At 37.8% G+C, this 10978-nt stretch overlaps 2 pseudogenes; both read left to right on the forward strand.

Annotated features, from left to right (window-relative positions):
• Nucleotides 1–203: 203 nt before the first annotated feature.
• Nucleotides 204–5168, forward strand: LOC146489434 (uncharacterized; annotated as a pseudogene).
• A 2300-nt stretch (nt 5169–7468) lies between these two features.
• LOC146489435 (uncharacterized) lies at nt 7469–10766 on the forward strand (annotated as a pseudogene).
• The last annotated feature ends 212 nt before the right edge of the window (nt 10767–10978 follow it).

Below are 10978 nucleotides of genomic sequence, written 5' to 3' on the forward strand. Positions count from 1 at the left end.
CCGCTGTTGAGAAGAGTCATACCCGGCCATTGAGGCCCACTTAAATGCAACCAGTGATGTCCTTTTAACATTAACACACGGGCAATAGAAAACTTTTGTCGTTTTGGCCGCCGGTATTCATGTCAAAGCGTTCGGAACGTTAGTCAAGTTGAAGCTCCGCCGACAAGCCAACTCCGAAACGAAACAAACAGAAAGGCAAGGAAATGGCAGAGACCCACTCGCTTATTTCCATGGAAATACTCCTCGATAAATTAACTGCCATAGAATCTCGTATGGAAGACAACTTCTCTAATCTACACACACAGATCGCTGAACTTTCTAATGAATTTAAACTTGAAATTGCTGGCGTCAAATCAACACTGAATGCACTCGAGAAATCCCTGAACGACGCGTGGACAAGCATCGAGGACTTACAGCAAGAGTCCAAAGCCCCTAAAGACTCCAAATCCACTCATCAAAACATGTTGGACGAGCAAATTACCGAAATCCAAAGTCTAAAGGCTGCTCTGATAAAGATCCAAGCCGAGAACGAGAAGCTTAAACCCGCTTTGAAAGAAGCCTTAGAGAACCTCGTCGCTCTTGAGAATTATACAAGACGTGAAAACTTGCGTTTCATGAATATTCCCGAAAGTCAAGGCGAAAACTGCCAGGATATCATTTATGATGTTTTAGAAAATGATCTCAAAATGAACGTCGAGGGCATATGTTTCCATGCGGTTCACCGCGTTGGCAAACCACCAAACAATGTTGCTACGCCTACTTGCCCTCGTCCGATCATCGCAAGATTTGTTGTGAGAGAGGACAGGGATGCTGTGTTCAATGTAAAAAACTGGCTCAAGTCCTCAGCCAGATACGGTAATGCCTATATCACCCAAGACTTTGCCCGGGAAATTCAGAAAGAAAGGAAAACCCTGATACAAGCCATGTTTGCTGCCAAACAAGCTGGTCGCGACGCGAAGGTAGTCAACAGATCTCTCTTTATTGATAACAACGTTTTTAACATCTCAAATATTCCACTTGAGTATCGAGTAACTTCTACTTAATATACTGATTCATTTACCGAACATTCCAACACGACAAATTTGAGCAAAGACAAAACCGAGCCGGGGAAATGGCTCTATCTCATCAAGCTAAGTGCTTTGTTCATGTTTTTATATAAGCGCTATGCAGTTGTGGTCTGTATGTCTATTTTGCTATACTTCGTTTACGTTATATGTTACAGTAACCCACTTCGCTTGAAATATGCGTTTTCTTTTTTTGTTCCTTCATATTCCTGCAGCATGCATTTAACGAAAAAGTTAAATTATTTTTTGTCCCAATTTAAAATGTGCCAACAAAATTCCGTGGGTAGAAACCCGTGTTTATTTATCACTCCGCCTGGCTTGTGTTCCTTTATTCCGCCAACAAACTGAACGCTGACAATACTGCCAATGCTTTCGACCTAAAATGCCTGTCGCTAAATGTTAGAGGTCTTAATAAATCGATCAAACGCCGAACTGTTTTTCGCTGGCTACACAATCAAAATCATCATGTCATGCTTTTGCAAGAATCATACTGCTCCAAAGAGCTTGAAACTATCTGGGAAAACGAATGGGGTAGCAAGGCTTTCTTTAGTCACGGCACAAACCAAAGTAAAGGTGTCATAACACTAATTAAGCCCTCTGTGAATTTCAAAGTTGAAAAAGCCATTCCTGACAAACAAGGAAGGTTCATTATTCTAAAGTTGTCGCTAGAAGAAAAAGTAGGAAAAAAAACTGTTTTTTATGAAAAGTGGTATGACGCCGGCATCATCAAGATAAGCGATTTTATGCTGTTTGATGAGCAGATATCACATTTGGCTTTGTAAAATGAAAAACGAAATTCCCAACTTTCCACAATTTCTACGTTTTCTAAAGAAAACCTATGAAATTGAGAAAAACGGTTCCAACGACCCTCCTGAAAAATGGAAACCTCTCCTTGATCACCTTTAACTTAAGATATATGACAATTCTAAATACGGTTAAGGTGCGTGCCTTTTGCTACTTATTTTGCAAATCTAATCTAATAAAACGTCGGAGACCTTCTCAAGCTAGATCAAATAAGAGTACACTTAATAATTGTCCTTTTCGCACTTGTTTATTTATGTCTTATTTCATGCTCATTTTCAAGTTTTTTATATACTTTTTTTTTTCCAATGACCAGTAATACATTGTTCTTTGTTTTGCTTTAATGAAATTTTCGCCTCTTTTCTTTTTTTTCCCTTACATCTGTTAAAAAAGTGAAAGTAAAAGAGTATTGTAGTGTAAGCGATTTGTAACTAATGTTAAAAGTAATGTACTTTGTTTGTAAGTAGTGTTTTGTTTGGAATAATAATAAAATATATATAAAAAAAAAAAAAAAAAAAAAGATAAGCGATTTATTAAACCAAAATCAGGATTTTTTGAAGTTGCATGAACTTGCAATAACATTCAATTTAAAAGTTCCTTTCACCGCGTACTATGGCCTGGTTAATGCAATCCCAAAAAATTGGAAATCTATCCCGAAAAACCCTACCTTGAACGTCACACACGATACCACTCTCAATACCCTAAAAACCAGTTCTATTTACTCCTCTCTTTTAAACATCATCTTCGTTCCTCCCACTGCTGAAACCAAAATTCTACGACACGGATTTACAGAAAATTCCATCCAGAAAGTTTATCTTATGCCATTTGCAGTCACAAATGAAGTAAAAATAATAATGTTCCAGTATAAAGTTATTCATAACGTTCTTCCAACCCGTGCTACACTTTATCGAGACGGAATTTCAGAAAACCCATATGTAACTTATGCAACGCAGAAGAACAAACGTTGCACCACCTGCTAATAAATTGTACACTAACAATCGATTTCTGGATGCTGTTTCAAGACTGGTGGTACCAAAAAACAAATGAAACAATAGCATTATCCACAGGCCATATACTCTACGGCTGGCATAATAGCGCAAAGCATTGGCAAGTCCTAAATTATTGTTTATTAATAGCCAAATATTGCATTTTTTGCACAAGCCTTCGCGGAGATGTTTTGGATTATCAAACCTTTCTTTTGTCCATTTCCGGAAAACTTGAAATCCTTAAAGAAATTGCAGTTGCTAAAAAAGCACTCCCGAATTTTCATCGCACATAGAATCTTTTACTTTAATTTTATATGCTGCTGATGTTAATGATTATCTGTAATAAAATTAGCAATGTTATTAATATACCCTAATTTAAGTAGTGTTTGTATTGTAATGTATGCATCCTTACTAGTGCATGTAAAATTGTATTAGTAGTGTAGATCGTTTGCGCAAGTATCAATGTAAGTGTAGTTTACGTATTACTACTGTGTGTTGTGTAAAAGTTGTACCCTGTAAATAAAATTTGCTTTAATAGAAAAAAAAAAAAAAATGTAACATTTATTTTAATACAAGGTGAAAGTATATGATAATGTTTCCTCGAGCAATATGTACATGTATGCTCAGGCACTCAAAACAACAGGTCCAAATTTTGAGGTTCAATAAAGTGGTGACAACAAGTCACCATTTTGACTGCTTTGAAAGGCTTTAACAAAACTTTGTTCTAAGAGATTGTATTATCTGTTTGTTACATTTCAGGTGCAGATTTTAGAAATGAAATTTAAAAGCTTGAATCTGCCATTTTCTAAACTGGTGTCCAGAATGGCACAATCCCCATGCATGAACCTGATGCCTTCTACCAGTTCTGTTCCAGTGTTGGTGCAAATAGTCTTTTTGATTTCATTTTTGCTTCAATTTCAACCTCCCGACACTCCAAAGAAAGATCTGAACTCAATAAGAAACGCAGTGTTGCCTTTTTGTATCAATTATGCTTTTGTTTATCTCAAAAATGTGATGTTTTGAAGAAAGACAATGCTCTGTTCGTGAAATTTTTTCACATGACAGATGGTGGTATTGATACCTAAAGATCACTTGGCACTTCCATCTGCTCTCGAGGGGTCAAGAGAGAAATTTCTTAAAATTCCGTTAAAAATTCTGTTGTATTTGATGACATCGTGAAAAGTGCTATAGAAAATAGCCATTTAGTGACCTTGATGATTGATGACTGGACTTAAGTTTACACAAAGAAACGCCCAACCGATGCAAGGACATCAGTGTGTGAAAATTTCTGCACCATCATCATCAAAATCACCAAAGAAGTCAAGGCCATTCCTGCTCAAGAAACCAGGAAAATTCACAACCCGTCATCTTTTGTTTTTCCCAACCTTTCTTTCAGAAGTTATCTCGTTCTTTTGTTTCAACTGTTCCAGATTTATCCGTTTTATTTTTTGATCCACTAATGGGAAGGTATCGTTTGAAAGCCCATGATTACCATGCTTCTACAACATTCAGAAGTATGTGATCATATAGTGGTGTGCATCTTATTGACTTTGTAAAGTTACCTTTAAAATGCAGGGATAACTATGAAAATGCCCTAGCGTTGGTCCTCCGAAGCCATCCAAAGGAGTATCTTTCAAGGCTTGAGGTTGTAATGCCTGGGGACTGGCCCTCACAATTCTTCCCCCGTCAAATTGTGTATAGGGCATGTAATTTAGTTAGGAAGGGAAACCCACCAGATCCCATCACTTCTGTGGTCCCTTGTATGGGTCCTCTTCATGTTGACCTAAACAGCGATGAAGACATTGTCACCAACTTCCTGCCCTTTACGCGGTTTGTATATGAGTCTGTTTTTCCTGGGAAGAAACTCGCGGACAAGCCCAAACCTTGGCACACGCAGTTTCTCCTTGAGATAACTTATGGAGGGTGGACCTTGGTGAGAAATGCAATGAAAACAGTCTTCCAAAAGAGCAAGGATCTTCAATACGGCACTCTACTTAACCTTTTGGAAACTTATACTCCCCTCTCACTTACCACCTACAACATTTTATTCAAGTTAAATCGTCTGGATGACTACTTTTATGCTATCTGCAGGTTGTGGGTTATGTTCTTTTGTTTTCGTAGAAGACACTACAACAAGTCACCTCTGGTTTGGTTCAGTAATGTTTTGTTTTGGAAGGATGGTGGTGGCAGCAGAGACATTTACAATGTCTTTGCTGAAAATCTCAGTGTCATTGATGAGTATTTTGTGGAGCATGTGCACAGTGTGATCAGAAGGCAGACAAAGGTAAGTGGTACAGATGAGGTACCCTTGTCTTGAGCTCATTTGCTTCCATTTTGGTCTTTGGCGAAATATTGTCAAATTCGACATATTCGTTGAATTCGCCACTTTGTTGGCACCCTTGTCTTGAGCTCATTCGCCTGCATTTTGGTCTTCGGCGAAATATCATGAAATTCGCCATATTTGTTGAATTCGCCACTTTGTTGGTACCCTTGTCTTGAGCTCATTCGCCTGCATTTTGGTCTTTGGCGAAATATCATGAAATTCGCCATATTTGTTGAATTCGTCACTTTGTTGGTACCCTTGTCTTGAGCTCATTCGCCTGCATTTTGGTCTTAAGCGAAATATCATGAAATTCGCCATATTTGTTGAATTCGTCACTTTGTTGGTACCCTTGTCTTGAGCTCATAAAGGATATTAGTAGTAGTTCGAATAGTGTTCAAAGGTTGTTGGAATATCTCTGGAACTTCAGCAACGTTCGAAAATCTTCTTAAAATTGTTGGAAATCTTTGGAATTGGCTCGGACGTTTTCGGAAATCCCAGTCACGACGGGACAACAATAATGCAGTCGACAACATTTTCAATATCATTGAATATTAAACATTTGATAAACCTGGAGATAAATGCAACTATTCCGTTTGAGGAACAAGAAGGTTGTTCTTCTAGCATATTTCAGAATTTGACGGGAAGATAAGTCAATTCTTTGAATACGGAATACACAATATCTTTTAACTTAAAATAAGAAAAAAAAGCGTAGATGACAGATGAAGAGGGCAGAAAACAGTGACGCAATATGTGGCCCAAGTTCCCAGTTGTTGTTCTCACTACTTGGGGGTATAACACGAAGGAACATTTATTTTTCTGCTTCGTTTTCGTTTTTAATCAGTGCGCGGCATTTAACCAACTCCTTTAACAAGAACAAGGTAGAATCGCAATGAAGGATTTGCTCTCATTACTTTTATAACGTTCAGGCAGGAACTCTCAATATCATCTATTGTAATTTTAGGATAAAGTGATGCCTTGCACGGTAATTTGTAGGCGAATATTGCACTTGCGCACAGTACTTATTGGCATATCTTTCTTTGAGAGAGTTAAAGAAGTCGAAATGATTTTGTTCTTAAACCTTCAGTGTGATTCCCAAACGATCTGGACGAAACAAAGTAAGGAGAGCAATATAGAATTTGCAAAGACCATTTCTATCAATGAATGCTTTAAATCTGACTGCAAGAGAAATTCTGAGTTAAGCGAAATAAGATAACAACACATTACTATCTATCATGAATTCGGTTTGAAACTCGTGAAAATAAAGCAGAAATGGCCAAAAATACAAAGAAAGGTTGTTTCTAGGAATTTCCTGTAAATTAATGACCTTTAGCAAAAAAAAAAGGCACCGAAAAAAGCGAGTTGCCGCGATGACATAAAAACGCCTGTTGCGCACTGAATTCATAATAGGAGAAAGTATACGTTGATTTCAACTATAAACGATCAAAGTACAATAAAGTAAATTAACTATGAACGTAAGCAAAACTATCTTCTGACAGAAGTGGTAGGCGGGGGAGGGGGGGGCACTGACCGATCTATATTGTCAGAGGAGATCTTAACAGAAAACGGATGGTCATCCAATAAAACTGCGGTAAACTTTTCAATTCCAACACCAAAACATGTAAGTTATAACCTGTTAATTTTCTAAAACAGCGAAAGCAAATTTATCTTCTAACAGAGTGTTAATTGAGCCATCCGTCCTGTGACCTGTGGAGTCAGTAATGCGACTTATGCAGGCCTTGTTCGCGATAATTGGGTTCAGTCTATTAGAGAAGTATAGAGAACCTGGCAAGTGTAAAGCATACTACAAAGTCGCATTACTCGCATCAGTTGTATTTATAAACAGTGCAACACTTTAAGGGTAGTTTGTTGCAAAATTCCGTTGAAGTTTAAAGTTTCTATTATGTTACCTAAACATTGTAAGCAAAATAAAAACTTTGTGTTGGTTACTTTGGAGAATATGTTAAAATTCCAATAAAGTAATGTAATCGATGATTTTAGTTTTTGGAGAGAAATTTCCAACAATGATAAGAAAAAAGAAAATAAGAAATGATCCTTAAAAAAACATTTCAAGGAGTAACGAGCAAAGTTACAAATAGGAACAAGCACGGTTACGAAAAGGAAAATTTAAGGTTACTGAAAGGACCACAAATTATTGCCGGTTACAAAAAGTACCATGTAAGGCATCAGTTGTTTCAGTCAAATAGGTACCTCATGCTGATTGAGGTCTGGTTTACACATGTAGTGCAGACATTAATGTAAACACAAGTGAGACAACCATAAAGAAACAGTGACAAATGTCTTTGGGTAAACTCCAGTAACAATGTAACATTTATTTTAATACAAGGTGAAAGTATATGATAATGTTTCCTCGAGCAATATGTACATGTATGCTCAGGCACTCAAAACAACAGGTCCAAATTTTGAGGTTCAATAAAGCGGTGACAACAAGTCACCATTTTGACTGCTTTAAAGGCTTTAACAAAACTTTGTTCTAAGAGATTGTATTATCTGTTTGTTACATTTCAGGTGCAGATTTTAGAAATGAAATTTAAAGTCTTGAATCTGCCATTTTCTAAACTGGTGTCCAGAATGGCACAATCCCCATGCATGAACCTGATGCCTTCTACCAGTTCTGTTCCAGTGTTGGTGCAAATAGTCTTTTTGATTTCATTTTTGCTTCAATTTCAACCTCCCGACACTCCAAAGAAAGATCTGAACTCAATAAGAAACGCAGTGTTGCCTTTTTGTATCAATTATGCTTTTGTTTATCTCAAAAATGTGATGTTTTGAAGAAAGACAATGCTCTGTTCGTGAAATTTTTTCACATGACAGATGGTGGTATTGATACCTAAAGATCACTTGGCACTTCCATCTGCTCTCGAGGGGTCAAGAGAGAAATTTCTTAAAATTCTGTTACAAATTCTGTTGTATTTGATGACATCGTGAAAAGTGCTATAGAAAATAGCCATTTAGTGACCTTGATTATTGATGACTGGACGTAAGTTTACACAAAGAAACGTCCAACCGATGCAAGGACATCAGTGTGTGACAATTTCTGCACCATCATCATCAAAATCACCAAAGAAGTCAAGGCCATTCCTGCTCAAGAAACCAGGAAAATTCACAACCCTGTTGGTTTTGAAATTCACAACCTGTCATCTTTTGTTTTCCCAACCTTTTTTTCAGAAGTTATCTCGTTCTTCTGTTTCAACTGTTCCAGATTTATCCGTTTTATTTTTTGATCCACTAATGGGAAGGTATCGTTTGAAAGCCCATGATTACCATGCTTCTACAACAGTCAGAAGTATGCGATCATATAGTGGTGTGCATGTTATTGACTTTGTAAAGTTTCCTTTAAAATGCAGGGATAACTATGAAAATGCTCTAGCGTTGGTCCTCTGAAGCCATCTAAAGGAGTATCTTTCAAGGCTTGCGGTTGTAATGCCTGGGGACTGGCCCTCACAATTCTTCCCCCGTCAAATTGTGTATAGGGCATGTAATTTAGTTAGGAAGGGAAACCCACCAGATCCCATCACTTCTGTGGTCCCTTGTATGGGTCCTCTTCATGTTGACCTAAACAGCGATGAAGACATTGTCACCAACTTCCTGCCCTTTACGCGGTTTGTATATGAGTCTGTTTTTCCTGGGAAGAAACTCGCGGACAAGCCCAAACCTTGGCACACGCAGTTTTTCCTTGAGATAACTTATGGAGGGTGGACCTTGGTGAGAAATGCAATGAAAACAGTCTTCCAAAAGAGCAAGGATCTTCAATACGGCACTCTACTTAACCTTTTGGAAACTTATACTCCCCTCTCACTTACCACCTACAACATTTAATTCAAGTTAAATCGTCTGGATGACTACTTTTATGCTATCTGCAGGTTGTGGGTTATGTTCTTTTGTTTTCGTAGAAGACACTACAACAAGTCACCTCTGGTTTGGTTCAGTAATGTTTTGTTTTGGAAGGATGGTGGTGGAAGCAGAGACATTTACAATGTCTTTGCTGAAAATCTCAGTGTCATTGATGAGTATTTTGTGGAGCATGTGCACAGTGTGATCAGAAGGCAGACAAATGTAAGTGGTACAGATGAGGTACCCTTGTCTTGAGCTCATTTGCTTGCATTTTGGTCTTTGGTGAAATATCGTCAAAATCGCCATATTTGCCAAATTCGCCACTTTGTTGGTACCCTTGTCTTGAGCTCATTTGCTTGCATTTTGGTCTTTGGCGAAATATTGTCAAATTCGACATATTCGTTGAATTCGCCACTTTATTGGTACCCTTGTCTTGAGCTCATTCGCCTGCATTTTGGTCTTTGGCAAAATATCATGAAATTCGCCATATTTGTTGAATTCGTCACTTTGTTGGTACCCTTGTCTTGAGCTGATAAAGGATATTAGAAGTGCAGGAACGTAAGGGGTTCAAGACTAAAGAAAGACACTGGAAAGACCATTTGCGCGATTATCACAACTAATAGTTTTATCGGCAGCAATATGCTCTCAATCAAAGTAAAATTTTACTTCCGATGAAAATCGCCCATATCCCAATTTCTCGGCAAATACTTATCTCTTTTCCCAATCTTTTTTTTTTTTTTTTTGGGAAGATCTTCCTGGAAAGTTTATTTTTATCTAAAAAAAATGAAAATCCAAAAAACTTTTGCCCTCTGAACGTACACATTGATTTCAACATCATCTCGTCACACTTAGTAAAAATTCCAAGGAGTCCTTCTTTTCTTTTCTTATGCAAATTCAGCAAATTTTAATCACTGCATAGAACAGTATCGGTTTTCACTTTAGATCTCCTCATGGCCTGGTATTATCCGGTACAGGAAAGAACCAACAGCTGAAGACACAATGTCTGAGACTAATGGTGAAATGACGAGGTGAACAAGAAACATGAAACGTTTATTTGTTCTATTGAGGTTTTTGCAACCGATTGAGAGCTCCTCACCAGAACATTTACAGGGCCCTCAAAAGCAGTGGACGCGTACAAGACTTGGAATTTTCCAACAACGCTACCACTCAATCAATTCAAGATATGCTGGTCCACTCTTTCCGGCAGCGGCTAGATAGAGCGGACATTTCCAGGTAAAAGCTATGAAACAGTTATGCTAAATTATTGTTTATTCCGTTTGTTTTAACTGACGATGTTCCTTATCACTGTAGATTGACATTTCATCGTACCGTGAGTGGATCTACACTCCTAACATTGGAAGGAACGTGGCGTGACATGTGCAGTGATACTCTGAATAAACTGTGGAGGTATCGTGCAAAGATATTTATGCCCTTGATCAAGGTATGACTTGTTAGTTAGGTAGTTTTTTCTTATTAATTGGATCGTGAATGAGATGAAAAGCCGAAGCACATTATACCTGCCAACTCTCACGCATATTAAATGCATGCGTGAGTCTCACGGCTCCAGAGTAAAGACATCGATATCGCGCATCGAGGACAATTTCTCACGCCGGCCTCACCAATCTGGACGAGTTGTTACAGAAAAAACTTCATTTCATTTACGATTTGTTATGTATTGTTTATTTGCTGTTTCTGTTTGCGCTTGCAAATGTCTACCATAGTAGTAGTAGTCCACCATAGTAGTTCGAATAGTGTTCAAAGGTTGTTGGAATATCTCTGGAACTTCAGCAACGTTCGAAAATCTTCTTAAAATTGTTGGAAATCTTCGGAATTGGCTCGGACGTTTTCGGAAATCCCAGTCACGACGGGACAACAATAATGCAGTCGACAACATTTTCAATATCATTGAATATTAAACATTTGATAAACCTGGAGATAAATGCAACTATTCC

This window comes from Pavona decussata, unplaced genomic scaffold (genome assembly GCF_977016875.1).
Source record: "Pavona decussata unplaced genomic scaffold, jaPavDecu1.1 SCAFFOLD_6, whole genome shotgun sequence".
Lineage (NCBI taxonomy): Eukaryota > Metazoa > Cnidaria > Anthozoa > Scleractinia > Agariciidae > Pavona > Pavona decussata.